The sequence below is a fragment of the Festucalex cinctus genome, chromosome 19, assembly GCF_051991245.1.
Source record: "Festucalex cinctus isolate MCC-2025b chromosome 19, RoL_Fcin_1.0, whole genome shotgun sequence".
Classification (NCBI taxonomy): Eukaryota; Metazoa; Chordata; class Actinopteri; order Syngnathiformes; family Syngnathidae; genus Festucalex; species Festucalex cinctus.
The window spans coordinates 10826528-10837063 of record NC_135429.1 but is presented as its reverse complement, the minus strand read 5'-3'; the positions used below and the strand labels follow the sequence as shown (position 1 = coordinate 10837063).

The following is a 10536-nucleotide window of genomic DNA, read 5'->3' as shown; positions in this document are numbered from 1 at the left end:
TACACAAATGCAAATGTTTTCCATTCTAAACCATTAGGGTTGGAACACCTTTGAAACTAGGGGTGTGGAAACCAAATAAAAGGGTGAGGTGCCCCCCCCAGTAGTGCAGTAGTGAATTGTATCCGTCAGTTCCTCTCTTCTGTCCTTGTGAGTTTTGAATTGTGTCTTCTCTCCTTTGTTGTTTGTGTCCAACAGGTAAACCTGAGATGTAATTGGTGCACTGGCTGGGACCCAAGATCCCTTGAGGTTCCCAGGGGCTGAACTGATGTTTTGGCAAATAACATGGCATTTGAGACCCTTTCCAGGACTGGACCCTCAGTGTCTGGAGGCTGAAGCTGAGGAGTGAAGACATCTCTTGGTTCGTAGGAAACGCACACATGAGGAATGAGTGGAATGCGCGTCTAGAAGACACCGGCAGAAGAAAATCTCGAACACTAGTCTCTATCAAGTAAGAAAAGACTAGTCTGTAAATCTGAGAAACGGCCTTGGTGTTCTCTGTGCGCCTAAACTCTGCGAAACAAACGTGTGCATGTGTAAAAAGTGTGAGTGGAGGTTTGCTACCTCATTTGAGCAGGAAATTAAAGTGGCAACTGTCTGGGGAAGCAGAGGCAAGAATTCTCCGCCACTTGTGGTAGAAGTTTGAGAATTACCTCAGACAGAAAGTAATTGTCACCCTGTTCAGGGAAAAGTCAGCATAGTCACCCTAAGTGAACCACTGACTCCAACATGAGGAAAATAAACAGCGAAAAGGTTGATAGAAAATAACGTGTAAGAATTGGAAGTTCATAGTACAAAATAGAACCATCTAAAATACGGCATTTAAATGTTTAAAAAGGCGTAATTTTGCTGGCCAACTTAATTCCCCAAATAATGTTAATCCATTTAGAACATAAAATGAACGAAAGTAAAAAAAAAAAAAAGACAAAAGACAATCAAGATTTGTGCCGGTGCTAAGATTGAGACAAGAAAAAGTTATATTGATTATTGAGGCATAACTGTGTGTGAGTGTGGCTTCTCACTGTTGGTCTGCATGTGTGTGTTTTGTTGGGCAATGTCTAACATGGCTGATAACAAAATTGTAGGAATGAGAAATTTGCTGTGGGAGTGGCGGCATTTGTGTCGAACCTGAGGCGCTTGGGCCATAAGTGTTCCATAAGGGGTCACCACCCGCCCTTCAGGTGAAAATTGTGATTGTGTTTTTGGATGATGAAGTGGATTGTGTGAGTTGGAGAGATGTAGGTGGTTGGTGACAAGCCGTAGAAATTGTGGCAGGCAATATGCTGGATTGTTGTTTTTAAGCATGGAGACAAACATGTTAAGGTACAATAAACACTGTTTTTATGTATTTATTTATTTTTTTATTTACAGAAGGGGAATGGTTTTGCTTCAGCACTTATGATTTGCTTTACCAACATATTAAATTCTTGCGTCATTTATAACTGATCCGACAGCTGGATACTTGGTAGCAATCATGTTGACTTTTTCAGAAATGACTAGCATCATCATGGCCACAGAGCCTTTGTATTTTTTCTGCTACACAGGCATTAAACACCAAACAAGGCCTTGTTGTCCAAGAAGGTCCACTTTTGTACCTTTTGACTTATTGTGATCCACCGAGGTTTTCCTGTCTTGACAGTATGACAAACTTGTTTTTTTGTTTTGTTTTGTTTTCTTCCAGTTTGAGGTCAGTTTTTTGGTCTTTGCTGGATGTTTGCTCAGTCATTAGTTGGCAGCCAGGTCCGGCTGTCAGGACTGACACCGCTGTAACTAAAGCCTAGCGCCGCAAGTGGATGGAATTTTGGTGATTAGTTCTTCTAAAAAAAAAAAAAAAAAAAAAATGTAATCACGTAAATTAAAAAAAAAAATAAATTTGTCTCATGGGATGTGTCAAACATGTTTAATTTGCTAGGTTTTGAAACACTTTACTGTTGTGAGTTATGACTTCGGCTGCTGTGGTGTTGCGAATATGTTAAAGGTGGGTGTATGTAGCTTATATGGAATTTTGATTAACACCTGTATCGAGAGCATAATATGCTTTAGCCTCTGACTTGTATTTCAGTAGCTGTGTAAAACAAAACAAGCAAATAGTTGCAAGCACACAGTTTGGGATCTGCACCTCCGTAAAATGGCGTACTTAACGAGTTTGTATGTAAGAATGTTTTATGACATATAGTAATTAGCATTTAATATTTGGCCAGAATACAGGAATTTATTTTTTATTTTTATTTTTTATTGCTATCGTAATTATTACATGGATGAGCATCTTTAAGTTTTTACAACCTTGCACACGATACCGTTTTAACGTGACTTCGGCGAGCATTTCAAATGCTTGCTTAATCCTCACATTTCCTATGGCTACAAAAATGTGAATGTATATCATTGAATTTTGCTGAGCCAGTGATTTCTATTTAGCGTTGGATGGCTGGTTACCCTGTGGTTTCAGGGCACCGACTAGGAAAGAAAGGGCGTGGGGGGGAAATTAAACAAATGGAGCTGTGGAAGCCATGGCTATTTCGTTAAACCGCTTAGTGCTTCATAAGACTAGGTGTGCCCCAGGTAAGCAATTGGGACACAAATGTGAGTGGCTCTGTGCTTCCTCCCTTTGCTTCTTTTTTTTTTTTTTCCCTCTTCCTCTGCGACTGGGTGGAGTCACATGACTAGTAGGAAATGTGGGGAAAAGTGTTCCCATTAAAACTAGAGAGGCCGATATTTGACATATTGGTACATATCGGTATCGGCCTGTTTTATTAATCTGACGGCCGATATAAGCGATCCATTTAAAACTCCGTCTTTTCGCTTTGAATGCAGCCCAGAGCGTCTCTGTCTGTTATGGAGTCCAACTCCAGCAACGTAACTCCCATAGCAGCATTTGATTGGTTAGCCGTGCAAGAGCCAGAACCAATCAGTAGTGTATGCCGTGTATCACAGTAGACGGTCACACACGCAACGCGAGACACATTCTTCGAAGGTAAGTTAAAAGAGAAGAGACTCCGCCGAACTTTTTACCATGGTAACCTAAACACATTGAATTATGTTGTGTATTAAATGCACTATATGAATGGAGCTGCATTGCCTTGCATTGAATCCCCGCTAGCTGCCAGTGGTGTGTTCAGCTTAGCATGTAGGCTAACACCCAGTAGCTAATTCGCTACTTGAACTACTCGGGGAGGGAATCACACACATTTTCACTTAATTAAGTAAACAATGTTTGTTAGAAAGGTTCCAAATATTAACAGCTGTCATTATATTGTCTAGTTCCATGTTAAGAGTAGAGTAATGTCATTATATTTACCTCTCGTGATGCACACATTGCATTCTGGGTCACGTCCACTACTTGTTGCATAGCGGTTATTATGCAGTTAGATGCCACAGTGACACTAAATAGCGTTTAGTTACTTTATATTGTGTTTATTTGTCGCACTGGTTTGCCGTTGTGTGGCTTAAGCTTCGACGTCGATTTGATCGACAGCTCGTTGTGCACCTCGTTAAAGTCCGCTCCGTAACAAATTAATTGTCTCAAACACCGTTTAACTACACGAACGTGTTCTCTTCCGTATGTTAGGCATTAGTAGAGGTGTGCACTAAAGTATAGTGTGCTTATTTGCTCGTTTTGTCTCTCTTTTCACGTCATGTCTGCCGTCAGTTGGGACATTATGCTCTCAATGGATGCCACTAATATGTAACATCTACGGCCGTAGTCGGCTGCAATTAATGTTCAGTGATGTAATTTCGTTACGTGCATCATACTTTCAATAATGAGCTCATGTTTGGTGTGTTGTATAACTTTCTCGTGTGTTAGTAACTATTCATGTGCACAGCTAAGAGTGCTTGTTAATGTGAATTAGCAATGTTGCAGCCCAGTTACTATTTAGACAAGTAAATCTGTGCCATTAAGTGATACAGTACAGTACAGTAGTGAGAGAATAGTGTGCCCATATACACAAACGTGTCTATAAGTGTAAAACACATTAAACAGCAGAAACTGGCAGCGGTCCACCGCAACAATGTCTGTTTAACCAAGTTATTCTTACTATTATTATAACCAAGTTATTTTACTCTTTACTCTATCTTACTTTTTCTGCGTTGATTGGGGCATCCTAAGTGGCAGCAAACTACATGATGAAGTGTGTTGTATCCTGAAGCTCTCTTTTGACAGTTCTCTTGTAGAGAGGAGTAGCATGATATTGCTGTTCTCGATTTAAGATCCTAAGTTTATCAATACTGTCTATATGGTAACAATAACAATAATCATAATAAGGTCTACATGAACTGTATGGTGTTCAGGGATGAATAGTTTTTCTCATGGATTTTTTTTTTTTTTTTGCAGTAGTAATAAGTAATGCCACAGCTGATGCACATTTTGAATGACAGGGTTCCTCCTATTACTTCAAAATATAAAAATATAACATTTATAGAATAAAACTACAAGCATCCCAAATAAAAGGTAATGTCACGTTGGCCCCCACATTTAACTCCCCCTGCCACCGTCCTATTGCAGATGGAAGGATGTAAAATGAAAAGTGCAGCGTGAGAATCCATTGTAAAGAACGGTTAGGGTTTGCATATTCAAAAATTTGGTGCCAACATTTTAACTTTTACTGCAAATGAATATCGGCTTCAAATATCGGTTATCTGCCTCCTTGACTACTGATAATTGGTATCGGTATCGGCCCTGGAAAAAGCATATCGGTCTATCTCTAATTAAAACTGTGCAAAGTACTTCAATTTCAATGCGTCTCAAAAAGCAACTTATGAAAGTATAAATCCGAGTCTAATAGAAACGCAACTATTGAGGCGAATAGTGCCATCCAGACTATCCACTGTGTTTACTAGCTACTCACTTTGTATCAAATGACTATTCTGAAATGGATTCGCCTTGGCTCGGTTGAGTAGATTGACCAATCAGGTGTTAGGACCTGCCCACCAAACTTTGATGGGTGAGTTTGACAGATAGAACAAATGCATGAAATACCGTAGCCATGAAATAATTACATGCATAAATAAATAACCATAGTGAATCAAATCAATTACACTTTTATTGGATTGTGAATATTTTAGAGCTGTCAAACGAGTAAATTTTTTAATCAGATTAATCACATCTTAGAATCCTGATTAATCACTGACTTAAAGCTACTATATGGAGGATTTCCCCAAATAGCCTTTTTATTTGACCATTTATGATTGAAACATATTCTAATTAGTAGATCAACATCTAAGCTGTTCACAATGGGTACTCCTACAAGCCTCTGGCCAATATTATTTAGGAAGTGTCCGGTCCAAATCCTTTGAATTTCCCGCCCTCTGTCTGTGGGATGTGACGTCATGCGCGTCTTCGTTAGCTGTTTCCTGTCGCGTGAAGACGGAACCAGTACAGATTTTCGCTGCCCCAGACACCCGCTGTTACTCCGCGGAAGGCTGCTTAAAAAAAAAAAAAAATCGAAACTTGACAGTGGCCGATGCCTGGCAAGAACGAGAGTGAACATTGTTTTGACATTTCAGTGGTGGAGAGAGTTGAGATTGGACTTGGATTAGAAAAGTGATTCACAGCTGGCTTTCTTTCTACTCCAAAAGGTAAGAAGCGAGTATCTTGACATTTAGAAGAAAATGTGTTGTTTTCACATAGTAGTAACCTCAAGATCTCGGCCGCAACTATTGGGGCGAAAGTGAGGTGGATGGCAACATTTAGCGTGAAAGGGGCGGCAAAGTTGAATGTAATAGAACAGAATGACTTTACGAAGAACAGGCGTTCCATTCCGCGGCGTTTCAATCAGGCTAAATGTTGCCTTATTTTCCTCCGCGAAAACAGCCTATTGTAGCTACATTATGCTAACGGCGTGTGAACGGTACTACTGAAAGGCGATAACATTCACGGCCATATCACACTAAGTAGTGAATGGGTCTATATGTTTTTCACAATCGTCAATTTCCATAAATGACAGCCCACGCACAATGACGCTAGCCTGGGGGCGACATACACTAATAATGGCTAGAATCAGGGTGACGTCCGTCGAGCGGGGTGACTACAATATGTAACCGCATATTAACATTGGAATGAGGTTCAATTAATTAACGTAATTTGCACATCGTTTTGGAGTACAGCACAGGACGGGGACTTCGACCAACTAAAGCAATATGATCTGCACGTCCCGTGGACATCAATTGTTTAGTGGGGATCAAGAGTCTAATCCCGTTAAGTAGCCAGCTTTGTATAACATTATAAAACTTCTTACCTCTGAAAACATAGTTTAATTGGATATGAAGAGCCCAGTCTTCAGTATTGAGGTTGTGCACGTACGAGTGCGCGCAGCGTGTACGAGCGTGCAGTTTGTTTTCGGCCACAGTTGGCAGTAGCGATTTGAATCTTTAAATCTTCCATATAGCTGCTTTAAAAAGGTTTTTTATCCCAACATATTCTGCCTGCTAAATTTGAAGCGCACCTGTTGTGTTAATTTTTTCGACATTTAATGTTATGAGGTAGTCTTCAAAAATTTACATCCACTGCACACGTCCATCCTGCTTTTTTCTAACCAAGTAATTATTTGCACAATTTAAAATGGGGGCGGGGGGGTGGGGGGGGAAGAAAACACCTACGGCATATGTAAACATGTTTTACTTTAATGCATGCACCTTTAATGTAACCATCCATTGGCGGCTAAAAAGGATCATCTGCGGTCAAAATTAAGTGTGATTAATCTGTGGTAATACAATGATTAATGCGAATTTTTTTTGTGATTAATTAGTTAACGCTTTAACTTTGACAGCACTAATATCTATTTAATGTTGGCACCTTTGGCCCTCCCATAGCCACAGTCTCCTCAGGCTGATGACCGCCTGACTGAGGATGGCGTGGAGAGTATTGTTCCTCCTCTTGAGACCTCTGCGGACGGCGACTCGCTGACCAGTCCACTTTTGAACCCAAGGAGAGGGAATGGCGGATTGGTTTGGGACTACTCGCTGGCTGTCTGGGTATTAAATGCCAGTTGTAATTGCATTAAGCAGGTTGACAACTAAATGTTGAGGAGCAGCATCAGCAAATCTCGGAGAGAGATGGAATAGCTCTGGATGTGATTTAAAACCACTGTTTATCTTTTGATCAGGAACTGTATTGCCTTGCTAGAAGTTTAGAAGGAATTGTGACTTTGAAATGCATGCTTCCTGTTGACCAATCACTGTATTTTAACCATAACCTGCTACGAGACGGCTACCGAAGTCCTCTGCACCGCAGATTTTGCCACATGGCTATGTTCATGAGCGCATGGTGCCAGACAGTTACGTTCATCCCTGCTAAGTGTTGGGATGGGGGAACAGAGTTGAAGAGTAGTGCCTGCGAGATGGGGAACTGTGTATGAAAGTTGACGATTTGATATTACTATGGCTTGCATGATTGGATAGAAATTCATTCTACACACATCCGATGAGAATAAGCCTGTTGGAAAATGATCTCAAATGGAAAAGTGAGGTCTTTATCACACATGCTAATTGAATAATGGTGTGTATTGATGATGTTAAAGTGTGACATTTGGTTACCATCATGACATTGTTTATTGGCATGATGACATCCCTTAGCATAAAAACTGAATTGGAAACCTCCCAAACTGCCAGTGTACACAAGGAGAGCCCCTGCCTTTTATTTGCTGCGCGAAACAAATGTATCTCCTGTTTACAATCCTGTCTGCTCTGTTTCAGAACTATGTTTGTTGACCTTTTAATACCCATGCAACTAAATAAAAATGTGCGGATTGAAATCATGCTCGGCCTTTTCTTATTGAGTTTTAGACCTCCAAGTGAGAGGGTGGAATGGGGGGTTATGAATCACAAAATGAGGAGAAGGAAATTCCATACAACTCAGAGCAACAAACTAGCAGACTTGCCATTCAGCATTAGACTATTGCACAGATACCTTGAGCTCTTTGGCTGGTTCTGTTATTTAAAAAAAAAAAAAAGGGTGGGGTGGGGTGTGGGGAGGGGGGGGGGGATCCCGTTAAGTTAAAGCAAATTATTTTAAATGAAAGCCAGAGGGCACCCTTGACTGTCTGAAGTCAGAATATGTTGATCTTAGGTTTTATGGAGGACCAACATAATCTTTTAAAAACAGCATGCCACTATTGTGAAACTTAACACAAAATAAAACCCCTGTTTAACCTTAGGCGAAACACATTCTAAGCCAACACAGACAGTAAACTCCTGGAATAAAAGAAGCATAAACAAATAGTGAATGCAACCAATCAGCCTTGAATATTAAAAGGCTTGTCCTGCGGGAAGATTAGCAAAATAGAGGAACTGGATTGCTAAATACTGGTTACAAATTTTAGCATCATACATATTTTATTGCACTTGCGAAAAATTAAAAGGACAAAGTAAATGCTGGAGCCTATCTCAGCTGGCTTTGGGCAGTAGGCGAGGGGGGGGGGGGGTTACACATACACACATGCATATGCATACAATGAGCATACATCTATGTATGTATATATGTGTACGTACATGTGCATATATACTAGGGGTGGGAATCTCTGAAATGAGGCCGATTTGATATGTATCTCAATACACAGGCTGCGATTTGATTGAAAAGCGATTATCTTTCAGAACAGAACGGTTCGATCTAAGTTTGGGAACGATACAATACGATCCATTTCAATATTCAAAACTTATAGTGACATTTGTTGCTTGTAAACAATCTCAAAACACCACAAATTTTTACACTATCTACAAATGTGTCAAAAAAGAGCAACAACAAATATGTCTTCTATGTTTTTATATTTTGAATCAATTATTTAAATATACCGCAACAAAGTGCTGGGCGATATGGCTGAAAAATGTATCAGTTTAAATATTCATTAGTAGCTATTGACAGTTATAATTGTTTTTTTTCTCTTCAAAATAAGGATCAGGAAAACAAAAGGTTGATAATTTAATGATAAATGTAAATATTTAACCTTTAGACAGACACCAACACAACTAAACAGAATATGTGCACATTGTGACGTACTTCATTAACATAAATTTAAGACATGAAATAAACCTACCGTCCAGCCAAAAGCAATATGAAGCCACCTTATGGAACAATAAATCTATCAAACACATTTTAACCACTTAATATATGCAAAAATATTTCCAAAAGTTCATTTCCCTTTTTAATCAACAATTTTAGTTTTTCTTTTGCCATCACATTCATTTTTGGTTAATGTATGGCATCTTTTTTGTTCTTTTAATCTGAGACACGATGATGACCACAGAATCACTACTGTTTATATTTTGTTTTTTGGGCTGTCATTCATTTTGAGTTTGGTGTAATTGCGGGCACGTCTCAATTCTGCTATCTGCTGCTCATGCTAGTTGTAGACATTGACAGGGAGCCACAAACTGAGAAATGAGATACTTGCTGTGTGCTTTTAGCATAGCTGGTGTGTTGGCTGTGGGACATACATGTGTCGTTTGAATCCATGCATTGAAACGGCACGGGAGTTATTCTTTTTGGCCCGCGCGCAGTACCAACGCCGGCCCGGGACATACAAGTGCACCGAGAGGACTCGATAGCCATGGGAAATACTGAGATGTACGGCACTGGCTTCTGCTAACCGTCTCCAGTTGCATGTTGTCACTCGTTGTGCGCGCGCCGTGTCGCGAGCACGGCGTTGACGGTAGGCTCCCCCCCAAAAAAGGTGCGTAACGTCTTTGCATTATGTTTACAACATACGGGGAATGAAGCGTCTCTGAGTGCTACTTTGCTAGCTCTCTGTAAACACGGAAGTAGCTTGAATAGTGATGCTACTGAAATGTAAACAAAACAAGTAAAGCACGGCGCAGAACTCTTGCTATTGTTATGAAAACCATAAAGCCTCACTCGCAAGTTGCTCCAAGTGTTTTTCGCGAAGTATTTGAAGTTGTTCCAAGTGTTTTTGCTTAGTATCTTAAGTTGCTCCAAGTGTATTTGCCAAGCATCTGAAGTTGCTCCAAGCGCGTTTTTGCCAAGTTTTTTAGGCAAGCATTTGAAGTTGCTCCAAGTGTTTTCTAGTCAAGCATCTGAAGTTGTTCCAAGTGTTTTTTGCCAAGTTTTTTTAGTCAAGTATTTGAAGCTGCTCCAAGTGCTTTTTAGCCAAGTGTATTTGCAAGTATTTGAAGTTGCTCCAAGTACATTTGCCAAGTATTTGAAGTTGCTCCAAGTGTATTTGCCAAGTATCTTAAGTTGCTCCAAGTGTATTTGCCAAGTATCTGAAGTTGCTCCAAGCGCGTTTTTGCCAAGTTTTTTAGGCAAGCATTTGAAGTTGCTCCAAGTGTTTTCTAGTCAAGTATCTGAAGTTGTTTCAAGTGTTTTTGCTAAGTATTTGAAGTTGCTACAAGTGTTTTTGCTAAGTATTTGAAGTTGTCCCAAGTGTATTTGCCAAGCATCTGAAGTTGTCCCAAGTGTATTTGCCAAGCATCTGAAGTTGCTCCAAGTGTTTTCTAGTCAAGTATTTGAAGTTGCTCCAAGTGTTTTTTTGCTAAGTATTTGAAGTTGTCCCAAGTGTTTTTTTTGCCAAGGTTTTTTCGTCAAGTATT

At 39.9% G+C, this 10536-nt stretch overlaps 1 protein-coding gene across 1 annotated transcript in view; it reads left to right on the top strand.

Moving 5' to 3' along the window:
* The window catches only part of asb4 (ankyrin repeat and SOCS box containing 4), a 14952-nt gene extending 7204 nt beyond the window's left edge, over positions 1-7748 (top strand). The window contains exons 12-13 of the mRNA XM_077508034.1: positions 196-358; positions 5500-7748. The gene's annotated coding sequence lies outside the window, so the exon portion shown is untranslated. The remainder of the gene's footprint in view (positions 1-195; positions 359-5499) is intronic.
* The last annotated feature ends 2788 nt before the right edge of the window (positions 7749-10536 follow it).